Consider the following 16,215-nt stretch of genomic DNA (forward strand, 5'->3'; position numbering starts at 1 on the left):
ATCTTGCGCAGCCACTCCTGGGAGCTGATGGCCTGCAGGCGCTACTTCAGCTCAGCCTGCAGGCTCCACTTGGCGTACTCACAGCTGTCACCACAGCCATGTGGGGAGTACAGGCTGCCCTCCGCCGGCCTGCCTCCCCTGTCCAGAGGCTCTCTGCGCTGCTCACCTGCCCAGAGTGACTGGGGCTGGGTGGAAGCCAGGCGTCCTGCCCTGCCCAACCCTGGCTGATTCGCCCCTGTGTGAGCTGCCGCCCCGCCGGAAAGGGTCATGGATCCGGATCCCGGGACCGCGGACAGCCTCAAGCACTGCCCCCCGCCTGGCAGGGTCACAGATCTGTGTCTTAGTCCCGTGGACAGCCTCAAGTGCTGCCCCCCGCCCGCCAGGTCATGGATCCGGGTCCCAGGACAGCGGACAGCCTCAAGTGCTGCCCCCCGCCCGCCAGGTCACAGATCCGGGTCCTGGACCGCGGACAGCCTCAAGCACTGCCCCCCGCCCGGCAGGGTCACAGATCCGGTCCCAGACCGTGGACAGCCTTGCCCGCTGCTGCCCGCCTTCACTATGCAAATTAGCCGCCATCTTGTTGCTTCAGGGTGGGCGTCCCCACTGGGGTGCCTGGCCAGTCTGGGTGAGGGGCTGAGGGCTGTTTTCAGGCTGGCGGGTGACTGAAGCTCCCAACATCTCCTTTTTTTCTTTTTTCTTTTTTATTCTGGGATTTATTTACCTTATATGGCTGTCAATGGAGCTGAGAGCCTGCTTTAGCTCTGAGGCCCGGCTGCAGCTCTGAAACCACGGCTGCTGAAAGCAGGGATCTGGGTTTGTTTAGCTTCTATATTTGCAACATTGTTTCTTAGAGTGCAAGCTCAGAGGCCGGCAGCGGCAGGCGGGGAACCTTGGCTTCCTCCGTCACTGGAGCAAGCAAGCCTCCTGTTCGCTTCAGCTGCCTGTCTGCCGGCCGCCATCTTGGTTGGCAGTTAATTTGCATATCACCCTGATTAGCCAATGGGAAGCATGTCAGAGCTACGGTTAATTACCATGTTTGTCTATTATTATATAGGATTTTTTAATTAATCCTAACCCAAGGATATTTTTCCATTGATTTTTAGGGAGAGTGGAAGAGAGAGGAAAAGACAGAGAGAAACATCGATATGAGAGAAACACATTGATTGGTTGCCTCCTGCACATGCCCTGACCAGGGCCTGGGCTGAAGAGAAGCCTGCAACTGAAGTACCTGCCCTTGATTGGAATCAAATCTGGGATCCTTTGGTCCGAGGACCAACACTATATCCACTGAGCCAAACCGGCTAGGGCTCTTCGGGGGAATTCTTAAGTCAGTTCCTTCAGATCTTTTGTCTTAGGCTGCTTATAATTCCAGAGAAAAATCTTCTAAACTATTGACTGAAAATTATAAAAATCTGGTAGCCTAGGTTCTTAATCCCCCTATTTTTAATATGGTACCCCTATTCTCACCTATGTTTTATACTTCTCTATTTTATTCTTGCTAGAGAATAAATCTCCAGTCTTCTGCTCTGATCAGGAAGGGGTAGTTACCTGGCTTTCCAGTCAGAAAAAGGAAAATCATCCTGTTTTTGGTCCCACCCTCACTCCTATTTGCAGAAGTAGAGTGCTTTCAATTCCTGAACATTTCAGAGGTTCTATAGTAGTACCATAATGTTCAGCATTCTCACAGCTGGCTTGGGATTCTAGGATCTACAAGGAAGTTACCACATTTTCTTTCACTTTTTAGGTTCTAAAATTGTGTTGCAATTGCTTCCTCTCCCATCCTCTTTGTTCTTGTGAAGTTATATCTTCTGTAAAAATCCTTTTATTTCAGCTTTAATGACTTTTGGGAGAAAATTGAATTTAACTGTATTGTTTGCCATCTTAACTGGAAGATTTTCTTTCTCTCATCATCAATTTTAATCAGGCTTTTATCCTCCTCTCACACTCTGAAACTGTTCACTCATATTAGAGTTATCAGTGATATGCATGTTACCTAATGGCTGCTTAACTGTACTCTCTATTTGACATCTTAGTAGCATGGGATGCAGCTGACCACTTCTGCATTTATTAAATACTTTTCTTGGCTTCTACGACAGAACACTTTCCTGCTTGTCCACCTATCTCCCTGGCTGCTCCTTCTCCTCTAAATAACACTGACACATCCCAGGGCTAAATCCTTCTCAATCTATGTACACTTCCTAGATAATTTTATCCAGACATATGATTTTAAGTAGATAATCCCCAAACCCACATTGCTAGATCAGATTCTCAACTTAGGAGTCATATATTCAACTACCCTTTTTAGATTACTACAGATTGTACAGTTGTCTAAAATATCACATACCAAAACAGAACACAACTTTCTTCTGCAAACCTACCCCTATCCCATTTTCTTCTCCAAGCTAAACTCCGTATGTTCTTTTCCCCACTTGCTATACTACAGCCACATTTGCTCCTTCTGTTCCTCAGGCATTCCGTAGTCATTTTCCCCCTTTCTTTATTGATTAAGGTATTACATATGTGGCCTTATACCCCCATTCCTCCCCCCCAGCTCATGCCATCATGCCCCTGGTGTCTGTGCCCACTGGTTATGCTTATATGCATGCATGCAAGTCCTTTGATTGATCTCTCCCCCTTACCTCCCACCCTCTACTACTTTCCCTTTGAGGTTTGAGCATCTGATCAATGTGTCTATCTCTGGATCTGTTTTTGCTCATCAATTTACGTTGTTCATTATATTCCACAAATGAGTGAGATCATGTGATATTTATCTTTCTCTGACTTATTTTGCTTAGCAATAATGTTCTCCAGGTCCATCCATACTGTTGCAAATGGTAGGAGTTCCTTGTTTTTTACAGCAGCGAAGTATTCCATCCTGTAGATGTACCACCGTTTTTTAATCCATTCATCTGCTGATGCGCACTTAGGCTGTTTCCAAATCTTAGCTATTGTAAATTGTGCTGCTATGAACATAGAGGTGCATATATCCTTTCTGATTGGTGTTTCTAGTTTCTTGGGATATATTCCTAGAAGTGGGATCACTTGGTCAAATAGGAGTTTCATTTTTAGGTTTATGAGGAAACTCCATACTGTTCTCCACAGTGGCTGCACCAGTCTGCATTCCTACCAGCAGTACATTAGAGTTCCTTTTTCTCTGCATCCTCGCCAGCACTTGTCATTTGTTGATTTGTGGATGATAGCCATTCTGACAGGTGTGAGATGGTACCTCATTGTCATTTTGATTTGCATCTCTCGGATGATTAGTGACTTTGAACATGTTTTCATATGTCTCTTGGTCTTCCTTATGTCTTCTTTCGAAAAGTATCTATTTAGGTCGGTTGCCCATTTTTTGATTGGGTTGTTTCTCTTCCTTTTGTTAAGTTGTATGAGTTCACTGTAAATGTTGGAGAGTAAACCCTTATCATAGATCACATTGGCAAATATGTTCTCCCATGCAGTGGGCTTTCTTGTTGTTTTGCTGATGGTTTCTTTTGCAATGCACTTTTTATTTCGATGTAGTCCCATTTGTTTATTTTCTCTTTAGTTTCCATTGCCCTAGGACAGTGATGGTGAACCTTTTGAGCTCGGCGTGTCAGCATTTTGAAAAACCCTAACTTAACTCTGGTGCCATGTCACATATAGAAATTTTTTGATATTTGCAACCATAGTAAAACAAAGACTTATATTTTTGATATTTATTTTATATATTTAAATGCCATTTAACAAAGAAAAATCAACGAAAAAAATTAGTTCGCTTGTCACCTCTGACACGCGTGTCATAGGTTCGCCATCACTGCCCTAGGAGCTGTATCGGTGAAGATACTGCTTTGGCATATGTCTGAGATTTTGCTGCCTTTGGATTCCTCTAGTATTTTTATGGTTTCCCGTATTACGTTTAAGTCCTTTATCCATTTTGAGTTTATTTTTGTGTATGGTGTAAGTTGGTGGTCTAGTTTCATTTTTTTGCATGTATCTGTCCAATTTTCCCAATACCATTTACTGAAGAGACTGTCTTGACTCCACTATATGCTCTTGCCTCCTTTGTCAAATATTAATTCAGCATAATGATTTGGGTCGATTTCTGGGTTCTCTATTCTATTCCATTGGTCTATATGTCTGTTCTCATGCCAGTTTCTCACTCAAACCCGGCAGTTTTGAGTGGCTCTGTAATACAGCTTGATATCTGGTATTGAGATCCCTCCTACTTTGTTTTTATTTCTCAGGATTGCTGCAGCTATTCAGAATCTTATTTTTATTTCCATGGTCATTTTTGTTTCACTGCCTCCTCCTATAATAACTGCCCTAGGAAGGGGATCGCTCTCAGATCTTTACATGGTTGGCACATTCTTGCCATTCAGATCACAACTGAAACATTTTTCTTCATTGAGGGCTTCTCTAACTACTAATGAAAGCAGTCGCCAGTCTCTATATCCATTTGAATTCTCTCCACAGAACTACAAATTCTTTTTTATTTACTATTTGTCCTCCCTCCCTCTAGAATGCAAGCCTCCTGAGAGCAGGAATAGTTTCTGCCTTGATCATCACAGTATACAAATAGTATCTGAACATAGCTGGCACAATAAATGTTGTAGGATAAATTAATAAAACAGGAAAAAATTTTAAGTAAAACTCTCTTCAAATTATTGTGTCAAGATAGCTTATGGATTTTGAAATATACTTTTCTGGAAAAATGTCATTCCAAAGTGCATTCTAAGATACAACCCTATCATTACCTTTTGTATTTTAGGGGATCTTTTGAACTGATTCTTCAGAAAACTATAGGTTCAATGTATTCTTCAATATGGCTGACCATCAGTCTCAAAATTCTGTTTAAATAAGAAAAAAAGTAATTGTTAGATTTATTCAACTTTTAAAATTTTGAAATATCACAAAATTTAGAACTTTGTCACAAAATGTACATAACAACTGCTAAACTCTATAAACTTGTTCTAAAAATTAAGAATGTAAAAATAAATGAAAACAATCACTTTAAATTTTAGTGCAAAAGTCAAATGACAAAAGTATAAAAATAAGTATAAAAATATGTTATGGATACACTATATAATTTGTGACATTGATGACAATGTATGGGAGGTGGAGAAAAGAAAAAGAGTAGAATTATTGAAGTTAAGTTATCAGCTTAAAAGAGATTATTAAAACTATAAGATGTTTTATGTAAGACCCATGGTAAGCACAGAGAAAACGTCTATGGAGAATACACAAAAGGAAATGAGAAAGAAATTAAAGCAAGCCAACACACACACACAGTCAATGACACATAAAGGAAAACAATGAGAGAGAAAAAAATGACGAAAAGCTACAAGACACAAAAATAATGAACAAAATGGCAATAGTGATTCCTTCTCTACCTGTAATTACTTTATATGCAAAGGAACTGAAGTTACCAATCAAAAGACATGGGTGCAACTGCCCCGGCCAGTGTTGTACAGTGCACAGATCATCAACCTGCGCACCAAATGGTCATGGGTTTGATTCCAGGTCAGGGCACATACCCTGGTTACAGGTTCCATCCTTAGTAGGGGCATGAGGCAAGCAACGGATGTTTCTCTCTCTTTCTCTCCCTCTCCCTTCCTCTTTCTCTAGAATCAATGAAAAACATATTCTCAGGTGAGGATTACAAAAAAAAAAAAAAAAGAGAGAGAGAGAAAAAACACCAAGATCCATTTCTATACTATCTACAAGAGACTCTGCTTTTAGATTTCAGGACCCACAGAGGCTGAAAGTTAAAGACTGGAAAAAGATAGTCCAAGTAAATGGTGACTTAAAGAGCAGGAGTGGCCAAACTTATATAAAACAAAATAGACTTTAAGACAAAAACTGGGGGGGAGGGTGGGTGGGAGGTAATCAACCAAAGATCTTGTCTGTATATATGCATAACCCATGGATGCAGACAATATGGTGCTGAGGCCTGGGGCAGGCTGGAGGGGGTTCATGGGGGGAAAGGGGGACATATGTAATACTTTCAACAATAAAGAATTATTTTAAAAAATTTTTAAGTAAATTATGTTTTAAAAAATACAAAAACTATCACAAGAAACAAAAATAAAGCATTATATACTAATAAAGGGTCAATCTGTCTGGAATGTATAATTATCTATAATAATAAAAGCATAATATGCTAATTAAACCGGACGTCCTCCAGGACATCTCTCCAGACGAACTTCCAGATGAAGCCTGGGCTGCGAGAAGCCCAGATCCCAGGTGCCAGAGGGAAGCTGGTGCTGGCAGCTATGGGAAGGAAGGCCTTTTCTTGCACGAATTTCATGCATCGAGCCTCTAGTAAATATATATAAACCCCACATCAGAGCACCTAAATACAAACATTGATACAAACATTGACAAACTGAATAAAGAAACAGAGAGTAACACAATAATAGATTTTAATACCCCAGTTTCAATAATGGATAGAACATCCAGACAGAAGATCAATAAGGAAACAGATGGCTTGAACACTATAGACCACATGAACTTAACAGACATACACAGAATATCCCATCACATAGCAGAATATATTCTTCTCCAATACACATAAAACATTCTCCAGGATAGATCACATATTAGGTCACAAAACAAGTCATGACAAATTTAAAAAGCTTGAAATCATATTGAATATCTTTTTCTGACAACAACAGAACAAAACTAGGAATCAGTAACATAAGGAAAACTGGAAAATTCACATATGTGTGGAAATTGAAAAACACCTTTTGAACAACCAATGGGTCAAAGAACAAATCAAAAGGGAAATTGGAAAATATCTTGAGACAGAAACATAATATATCAAGACTTATGGAATGAAGCAAAGGCAATACTAAGAGGGAAGTTTATAATGATGGTAAATACATTAAAAAAAAAAAAAGACCTCAAATAAAGCCCTAACTTTACACCTTGAAAAACTAAAAATGTAAAATTAAACCCAACGTCAGCAGAAGAAAATAAAAAATATTAAAGCAGAAACAAACAAAATAAAGACTAGAAAAGCAAGAGAAAAAGTAGTTTTTAGAAAAAACAATAAAAAGAGGAAACATTATAACTGTTATAATTATAATACAAAAATTATAATACAAAAACATTATAATAGAAAATACCATATGAGACTATTATGAACAATTAGATGCCAACAAATTCAATAACCAAGAGGAAATAAATCCTAAAACATACAAGTATCAAGACTGAATCATGAAGAAACAGGAAATCCGAACACACTTTTTTTTTTTTTATTGCTTAAAGTAATACAAAGGGTATTACATATGTGTCCATTTCCCCCCCTCACCCCCGCCCTAGACAGTCCCCTAGCCTCCCCTATCCCGAACACACTTTTAACTAATAAGAATATTGAATCAATAATAAAACCTCCCAACAAAGTAAAGCCCAGAACCAAACAGGTTCACTGGTGAATTCTACCAAACATTTTAAAAATAATTTAATTATCACCAATCCCTCTCAAACTCTTCCAAAAATTGAGGAGGGAATACATCCAAACTCATTTTATAAAGCCAATATTACCTGATACCAAAGCTAGACAGACTCCACCAAGTAAAGAAAACTACAGGCCAATATCTCTGATGAATACAGATGCAAAAATCGTCAACACAATATGAAACCAAACTCAACAACATATTACAAGGATCATACACCACGACTGAGTGAGATTTATCCTTGGGATGCAAAGATGGCTCAATATACAAATATTTGTAATACTGTCAACAATAAAGATAAATTTCAAAAATCAATTAATTTAAAAATTAATCAATTTTATCTCAATGCAGAAAAAGCATGTGACAGAACTAAACAACCTTTCATGATAAAAACACTATATAAGCCCTAACTGGTTTGGCTCAAAGGATAGAACTGCAGATTCAAGGGTCCCAGGTTCGATTCCAGTCAAGGGCATGTACCTTGGTTGCGGGCTCATACCCAGTAGGGAGTGTGCAGGAGGCAGCTGATCGATGTTTCTCCCTCATTGATGTTTCTTTTTTTTTTTTTTTAATATATGTTATTGATTTTTTACAGAGAGGAAGGGAGAGGGATAGTTAGAAACCTCCACAAGAGAGAAACATCGATTAGCTGCCTCCTGCACGCCCCCTACTGGGGATGTGCCCACAACCAAGGTACATGCCCTTGACCAGAATCGAACCCGGGACCCTTGAGTCCACAGGCCGATGCTCTATCCACTGAGCCAAACCAGTTAGGGCTCTCATTGATGTTTCTAATTCTCTATCCCTTTCCCTTCCTCTCTGTAAAAAATCAGTAAAATTTAAAAAAAAAACCACTATACAAACTAGGAATAGATAGAAGTTCTCAAGATAACAAAGTCCATATATGAAAAGTCCACAGCTAAGATCATGCTCAAAAATGAAAAATTGAAAGCTTTTTCTTTAAAATGAGGAATAAGGCAAGGATGCCTACTCTCACCACTTGTATTCAACACAGTACTGAAAGTCCTAGCTAGAGCAATTAGGCAAAAAATAAAAGCCATCCAAATCAGAAAGTCTCAAACAGTTCTCAAATAGTCACAATAGTCTTTGAGAAAAAACTAGAGGCCTCACACTTTCTGACTTGAAAAAAGTACAAAGCCACAGTAATCAAAACAGTATGGTACTGGCATAAAGGCAGATATATAGACCAATAGAACAGAACAGAGAGCCCAGAAATAAATCCATGCATATATCTCTCTATATAAAAAGCCAAGCAACCGGAATGCCAGAACGACCGGTTGCTATGAAGTGCACTATGGCAGCAACCAGCCCAATCAGAGCCCCCCTGGCCCCTCTCCTCGGCTGGCCCCACTCCAGATCAGCCCTCCATCCCAACTGGGGGTGAGGCCGGCCAGCCAACCACCTGCATCCCACCACCGCTGCCGGCCCGGACCCAATCAGCCCCCATCAGGGCGGGCTGGCCAGAGCCCACCCATGCACGAATTCATGCACCGGGCCTCTAGTAGTCAAATAATCTTCAACAAGGGTGCCTAGACTACATAAGAGAAAGGATAGTCTCTTCAATAAACGGTGCTGGGAAAACAGAATATTCATGCAAATAAATAAAACTGGATCCTTATCTTACACTACACTCATATACACAAAATCAAATCAAAATAGATTAAAGACTTATATGTAAGACCTAAAACTATAAAACTCTTAGAAAAGAAAACACTGGAGAAAGTTTCAGGTCACTGGATTTGGCAACAATTTCTTGAATATGACCTAAAAAGGAAATACAAGCAAAAACTGACAAATGGGACTATAGCATACTGAAAAACTTCTGCACAGCAAAGGAAATCAACAAAATGAAAAGGCAATTTAATGAATGGCAGAAAATATCTGCAAATCATTTATCTGATAAGGAATTAATAGCCAAAATATATTAGGAACTCCTACAATCAGCAGAAAAATCAATTAAGCCAATTTAAAAAATGGGCAAAGGACTTAAATAGCCATTTCTCCTAAGAAGACATACAAATGGCCCACAGGTATACAAAAAGATGCTCAACATCACTAATCACCAGAAAAATGTAAATCAAAACTACAATGAGATATCACATATATGTTAGGATGGCCACTATAAAAACAAAAAAATCTAAGATTAACAAGTGTTGGCAATGATATGAAGAAATTAGAACCTTGTCCACTGTTGGTGGAACTGTAAAATGATGTGGCCACTACAAAAAAATAACATAAGGTTTCTCAAAAAATTAAAAATAGAAATACCATATGATCCAGAAATCCCACTTCTGGGTATTTATCCAAAAGAACTGAGAATAGAACCTAAATAGATTGTTGTACTTCCATGTTCAGTGTAGCATATTCACAATAGCCAAGAGGTACAAACCATCTAAAAGTCCATCCATGGATTAAATGGTATATACATACAATGGAATACATGCAGCCTTTAAAAAGGAGATCTTGTCATATGTGACAACATGGATGAACCTTGAGAACACTTGCTAAGTGAAATATATAACTTACAGAAGAACGAATAATACATAATTTCATGTATATGAGGTATCTAAAGTAGTTGAATTCATAGAATCAGAAAGTAGAATGATGGCTGCCAGGGCCTTGGGGGCGGGGGGGAGTAGGCTATTTAGTAGATATAAAATAGATATTTTTTCCTCTGATTTCTTCCAGGATTTTTTTCATCTTTGATTTTCTATAGTTTGAAAATGACATGCCAAAGTGTCATTTGGGGCATGGAGGAGGGGTATTTATCCACTTGATGAACTCTGAGCTTTCTGGATCAGTGGTTTAGTGTCTGCATAAATTTGGAGAAATCCTCAATCATTATTGTTTCAAATATTTCTTCTGCTCCTTTCTCTTACTTATCCTTCTGGTAATCCCATTACATGTATGTTACACCTTTTGTAGCTGTCCCATCCTTGGATGTTCTGTATTTTTCAGTCTTTGTTCTCTTTGCTTTTCAGTTTTTGAGGATTCCACTGAGATATCCTCTAGCTCAGAGATTCTTTCCTCAGCTGTGTCCAGTTGACTAGTAAGCCCATCAAAGTAATTCTTCATTTCTGTTAAGTTTTTATCTCTAATACCAGAGGCCCGGTGCACGAAATTCGTGCATGGGGGGGGGGGTGTCCCCCAACCCAGCCTGCACCCTCTCCAATCGGGACCCCTCAGGGGATGTCCGACTGCCTCTCGCAATCTGGGACCACTGCCTGCCTTCCTGATCGCCCCTAACCACCTCTGCCTGCCTGATCGCCCCTAACTTCTCCCCTACCAACCTGATCACTCCTAACTGCTCCCCTGCTGGCCTGATTGCCCCTAACCACCTCTGCCTCACCCTGCGCCCAGGATTCCCTCCTCCGGCCAGTAGCAGGCACCCAGGACCCGGGCTTCCCTCCCTCTGGCTGGCCATTGGCACCCAGGACCCAGGCCAGCTTTGTCCAGGCCGGCCACAGCCACAGGGTACCGTGGGCTGGCGGCTTCGCCCAGGCCGCAGCCGCAGGCACCCAGGACCGCAGGGCGGGTGGCTTGTCCCTCTTCTGGGCCGCAGCCTGACTGGTCCCCATTCCTCTCTCACAAGCTCATTTGTGCCTGGCTGGTCCCCATTCCTCTCTCCCCAGTGTTGAGTGTCTGAGCCATTACGGTGTGAGGACATGATGACCATTTGCATATTAGCTCTTTATTATATAGGATTCCTTTTGGTTCTTTCTTAGGATTTTCACCTCTCTGCTTACATTGGCCATTTGTCTTGCATGCTGTCTATTTTACCCATTAAAGCCCTCAGCATACTAATCATAGTGTTTTAAATTCCTAGTCTGATAATTCCAACATCCTTGCCATGTCTGGTTCCGGTGCTTGCTCTATCTCTTCAAATTGTGTTCTTTGCCTTTTGGTATGGTTTGGATATGATGTATTTGTAGAAGGAATTTCTATAAATAGGTCTTTAGTAATATAGTGGTGAGATGCAGAGGGAGGGGAAGCATTGTACAGTCCTATCATTAGGTCTAATCTTTTAGTGAACCTGTGCCTCTGGACTATGAACTTCATAAGAGCTTCTCAGTTTTTTCCTTCCCTCCTTAGAAGGGATAGATTAGTCAGACTGGGCTAGAGTTGGGTATTTCCCTTTTCCCACATGCAGACTAACAGGGCTGGGAATTTCCCTTCCTCCAGGTCATTTAGGCTCTAATACCCAAGCAGTTCAGAGTCTGGTTTAGTTCCCTCTGAGTACAGGCCTTGTTAAGAATAGAGTCTTCTAGTCTATTTTAAGTGTACCTTCTTTCCTCCCTCTGCAGGAAGCAAGAGTGGATTTTTCTCTAATATTTAATGTGGGAATTTGGTCAAGTTCCAGGAAGTAAATCTCACAATAGTTGCAGGCCCCTCACAATATCTGCAGGTCCCCCTGGAGTCTTTAACCGTTAAAGTTGTCCATAGTAAGCTTCCAGCAATTTGTTAATTACAGTTCAGGTTTCCTACCCAGCACAGTTCCTTAAGGTGAATTCAACCAGTGAGTCTGTTCTGGGAAGCTGTTGCTCCTTATATTTGTCTGTCTGACTCTCCACTCTTGGTGGCTTTCCCTCTCTCATGGATTTAAGAAGAACTGTTGATTTATAGGCACTTAATAATTTGAAGGAATTAGTTAACAACGAAGAATTTGTAGGGCCTTTCTTATAACAGACCATGATAAAGACTAATGAATGACATGATATAACTGCACAGGGACTGCCATAGTATTTATTATTTATATTTGCTAGGTTTCCTATGAATTAGTCCTCAATAGTTTCAAACATACCATTTCTTATAATGGAGAAAGCACTCAGGAAGTCTGACTGATAAAAATAAAACTTTAATCAAATGATGGCTTTAAGAATTCTAATAAGCATATATGAATTACTTTCATTGCCGTCTCTGCATCAGATAATACAGAAAAGGTCATGACCCAATAGAGAATGATGACCCTATTTACAGAATATTTAAGGAACTGACTATTCAGATTATGGCTGCTTCACATTTTGTTTCTTCCCCCATCTCCCTACTTTGTGTGTGTGTTTGTGTGTATGTGTCTACTTTAGTTTTTATTTTCAACTTTGAGAAGGAAAATTAGGGCGAATTTTACTAAATTAAAATTTTTGGTGTGAAAAGAACTTCAGAAGCCTGTCAATTTCAATTAGCAATGTTCTTTCACTAACAAAAGTTTGGTGAGATATGTAAAACCTTGAAAGTAGTTATGTCTTCTGACCCAGTAATTTCACTTTGAGAAATAAAGTAAATAATCAGAAATGTATCCAAAGTTTTATAGTCATTGCATTCTTATTTAAAATAGCAAACCTAGAAAAAAATTTAAGCGTCCAATAGCAGTAACAGTAGCATCAAAATATATCAAACATAAATCCAAATATGCCAAAAGTAACAACTGTGGTTATTCCTAAGTAATTATTTTAACTTATGAATTTTTAAAAAAATTTTCTTTAGTACTTTCTAAAGTTCCTTCCATAAACATGCATTATTTTTATAGTGAGAAAAACTTAATCACTGTCTTTTTTCTTCCTTTTCTTTTAATTGTTTAATAAAAGAGCACTGGCACCCTAGCTGGTTTGGCTCAGTGGCTAGAGCTTTGGCCTGCAGACCAAAAGGTCCCAGGTTCGATTCCGATCAAGGGCACATGCTTGGGTTTCAGCCTCGATCCCCAGTAAGGGGCTGGCAGGAGGCAGCCAATCAATGATTCTCTCTCATCATTGTTGTTCCTATCTCTGCTCCCTTCCTCTCTGAAATCAATAAAAATATATTTATAAAAAAGAAAAAGCACCGGCTATACATAAGAACATAAAGTACATGCCTATCCATTCCAGAGAATGAAATCTGAATAACAAAGTAACATATTACCATTATAAAACATGAGTAAGAGATTTTTTTCTTATACTAATACAGCATTCACATAACTTAAAGAAACTTTAAATTTCATTTATAAATAATTTTTAAATTATTATTAAAATGGTTAACTCAGGAACCTGGGTTTTTATAAAATGGAAACCACAACTAATCTTTTTCTAACCTAATAACCTGTTGACCCACTGACCTACTTTCTAATTTAGGTTAAACCTGGTATCACAGATATTTCTGGGACTGATAGATCTATTAGCATTAATTAAAAGCAGTGCTAAATTTAATTGACTAATATAATACAAAACCTAGTCAACAATCCTTAACTGTATTTATCACCATTTATAAAAATTCTAATTTGCTTCTGCAGATTATTAACTGTTTGTAGTATAGCTAAAAATAATTATTTCTGAGAACAATTTTAACTTGTGAATACCTAAATACTTTTAAAATTAATTGTTTAATATAGGAGTAAAGATGAAATTAAACAGTAATTCTCAATTCAATACTAAATGGGAACATTAGCCTATCTCTACAATGGATGTAAAATATTAGCATGCTGAAAATCATTCTTGACTCTATAGTAATTTTTAAGACCAACTTAAATTAAAAATTGACAGAACAAGAAACACAACCCATGCCAAAGTCTCATGGAACAAAGACTCATGAAGAAAGCTCTGGCTCAAGACAAACACATCAAATGATACCAGAACTGTAGCCTGTCAAATGTCTAGATGCCAGGTAAAATTTTGAAGCCTCATTTAATAAACAAAAACTGAAAAATTAATACAGTTCTCTTAGTGGCATATAAGACTATTACAATGACTCAACTAATGTATTTCTTCAAATAATGCCTGAGCTCCCTATTCATGTAACAGACTGATCTGGTCCACCAAAACACATGAACATCTCATTCCTTTTTCAGAGATGAGACTGAGGCGTGAGCCTGTCCCCAGCCTCAAATGAGCCCTACAGAAGGTTCAGGGAGAGCTGAAGCCTGAGAGTCAGAGTGAACTTCACAGTGAACCAGGAACCATTACCCTGAATCTACACCACCACAGAACTACATCTTGAACCAGGCCTCTATGCTAATATCAGTAGGAAGAAAGGACGGAATCTGTGATAGGCAGAATAACGGCCTCACTAAAAGGACCAGGCCCAAATCTCTGAAACCTGGGAACATGTTACTTTATATGGCAAAACAGGATTTGCAGATGTGATTAAGGTTAAAGATCTTGAGGAGATTATCCTGGATTGTCTGGGTCAGTGGTCACCAGCCGGTGGTCCGTAGACCACTGGTGGTGCGTGAGGTCCGAAAGGTTGGCGACTGCTGGTCTGGGTGGTCCAATGTAATCACATGAGTCTTTAAAAGTAGAGGGTCTTTCCTGAGAGATATATGAGACAGATGGAGGGTCGGAAAGATGCAATGTTGCTGGTTTTGAAAGTGAAAGACGGTGGTCACAAGCCAAGGAACCTGGAAAGCCGCATATCAGCATAAGTGATGGATGTAGACAACAGGGGGTGAGGGTGAGGGCAGGATTAAGGAGATGAGGGGACATTGGGGGGATGAGGACACATTTGTAATATCTTATTCAATAAAGGAAAAAAAAAAGAAAACACAAGGAAACAGACTCTCCCCTGAAGCCTCCAATAAGAAATGCAACCCTTCTGACACCTTGATTTTACCCCCGTGAGACCCATGCATAACTTGAGCTGTAGGACGATAAGCTAATAAATCTGCACTGTTTGTGATAACTAGTATGGCAGCGACAGAAATTTAATACAGGTCCAAAATCTCTGGCAAATCTTGGTTAAATCTGCCTTTCCCAAATCCTCACTCTCAATATTTACAATAATCTGCCTAGAAAACCATCAAGACCAATCCCATTATGCCCTACTTTCCTTTTATATCAGTCACGAGGAGGGCCCCAAGACTCCCAGGTTATTCTGCATCACCTGGACTCTTGTCCTTATATACTCTGTATATCCCTATATACTCTGTATATCCCTAAATTGGCCCATTTCCCCTTCCTTTCTAGATTTCCAAAATCCTTTAACTGTGTCCTCTGGAACTCACAGTATGTCATTAGCAAAATATACTATTTCTTCAATAGTACTGCTGCACACTCTCTTCACCTTTCTTGCACAAATGGAAATCTCACTCTCCTCTAGTTCTGCTCTAGCTCCATCCTTTCAAATGATGGCTTTTTTTCTCTCTGCTATGTCCCATATGACTAGGCCCTGGTGGTGAGATAGACTTCCTTATTCCTCATTATCATTTCTAAGTTATTCTTTCTCCCTTCCCTAAAATTTCCAGCGCTGACTCTTATAAGTCTCCAGACTTATCAGCTATCATCCTCTCCTTATTGTAACTGCTCATAAATCCCAGAACAAGTCCTCTTATTCCCCAAAGGCTGTTACTCTCTCCAAAACCTCGTCTGTCACCGTTTTTGGATTTTAATATCTACATAAATGATCCTCCCAATATCTTGACCAGTCAGTTCCTTGTCCTCCTCTCCTCCAGCAATCCTGTGCTCCATCCTATCTCTTATTCATTCCCCTGGAGTTACTCTAGAACTCACCATTACCAATAATCACAAACACCTCTCCATCAGTTTCAAGCACCTTACCTCATACAAGCTAATATAACATGTAATCAGCTTGATTCAAAACCACAAAAATAAAACAAGACTTTTTTTAAATTGGCAATATAGCTCTAGTTTACTTATGTTTATGTCTTTTTTTTTTTTAAGTGTTTTAAAAATATATATATTTTTATTGATTTCAGAGAAGGGAAGGGAGAGGGAGAGAGAGAAACATCAACAACGAGAATCACTGATAAGCTGCCTCCTGCAAGCCCCCTACTGGA

General features: G+C 39.4%; 1 protein-coding gene across 15 annotated transcripts in view; it reads right to left on the reverse strand.

Moving 5' to 3' along the window:
- Positions 1-16,215, reverse strand: part of CLOCK (clock circadian regulator) — a 163,180-nt gene that overhangs the window by 91,101 nt on the left and 55,864 nt on the right. For 12 of the 15 annotated variants that reach the window (XM_036334445.1, XM_036334437.1, XM_036334386.1 and 9 more), the window contains one exon: positions 4,734-4,826. The exons of the other annotated variants lie outside the window; for them this stretch is intronic. The gene's annotated coding sequence lies outside the window, so the exon portion shown is untranslated. The remainder of the gene's footprint in view (positions 1-4,733; positions 4,827-16,215) is intronic. 15 annotated transcript variants of the gene reach the window in all.

This window comes from Myotis myotis, unplaced genomic scaffold, assembly GCF_014108235.1.
Source record: "Myotis myotis isolate mMyoMyo1 unplaced genomic scaffold, mMyoMyo1.p scaffold_m19_p_1, whole genome shotgun sequence".
NCBI lineage: Eukaryota > Metazoa > Chordata > Mammalia > Chiroptera > Vespertilionidae > Myotis > Myotis myotis.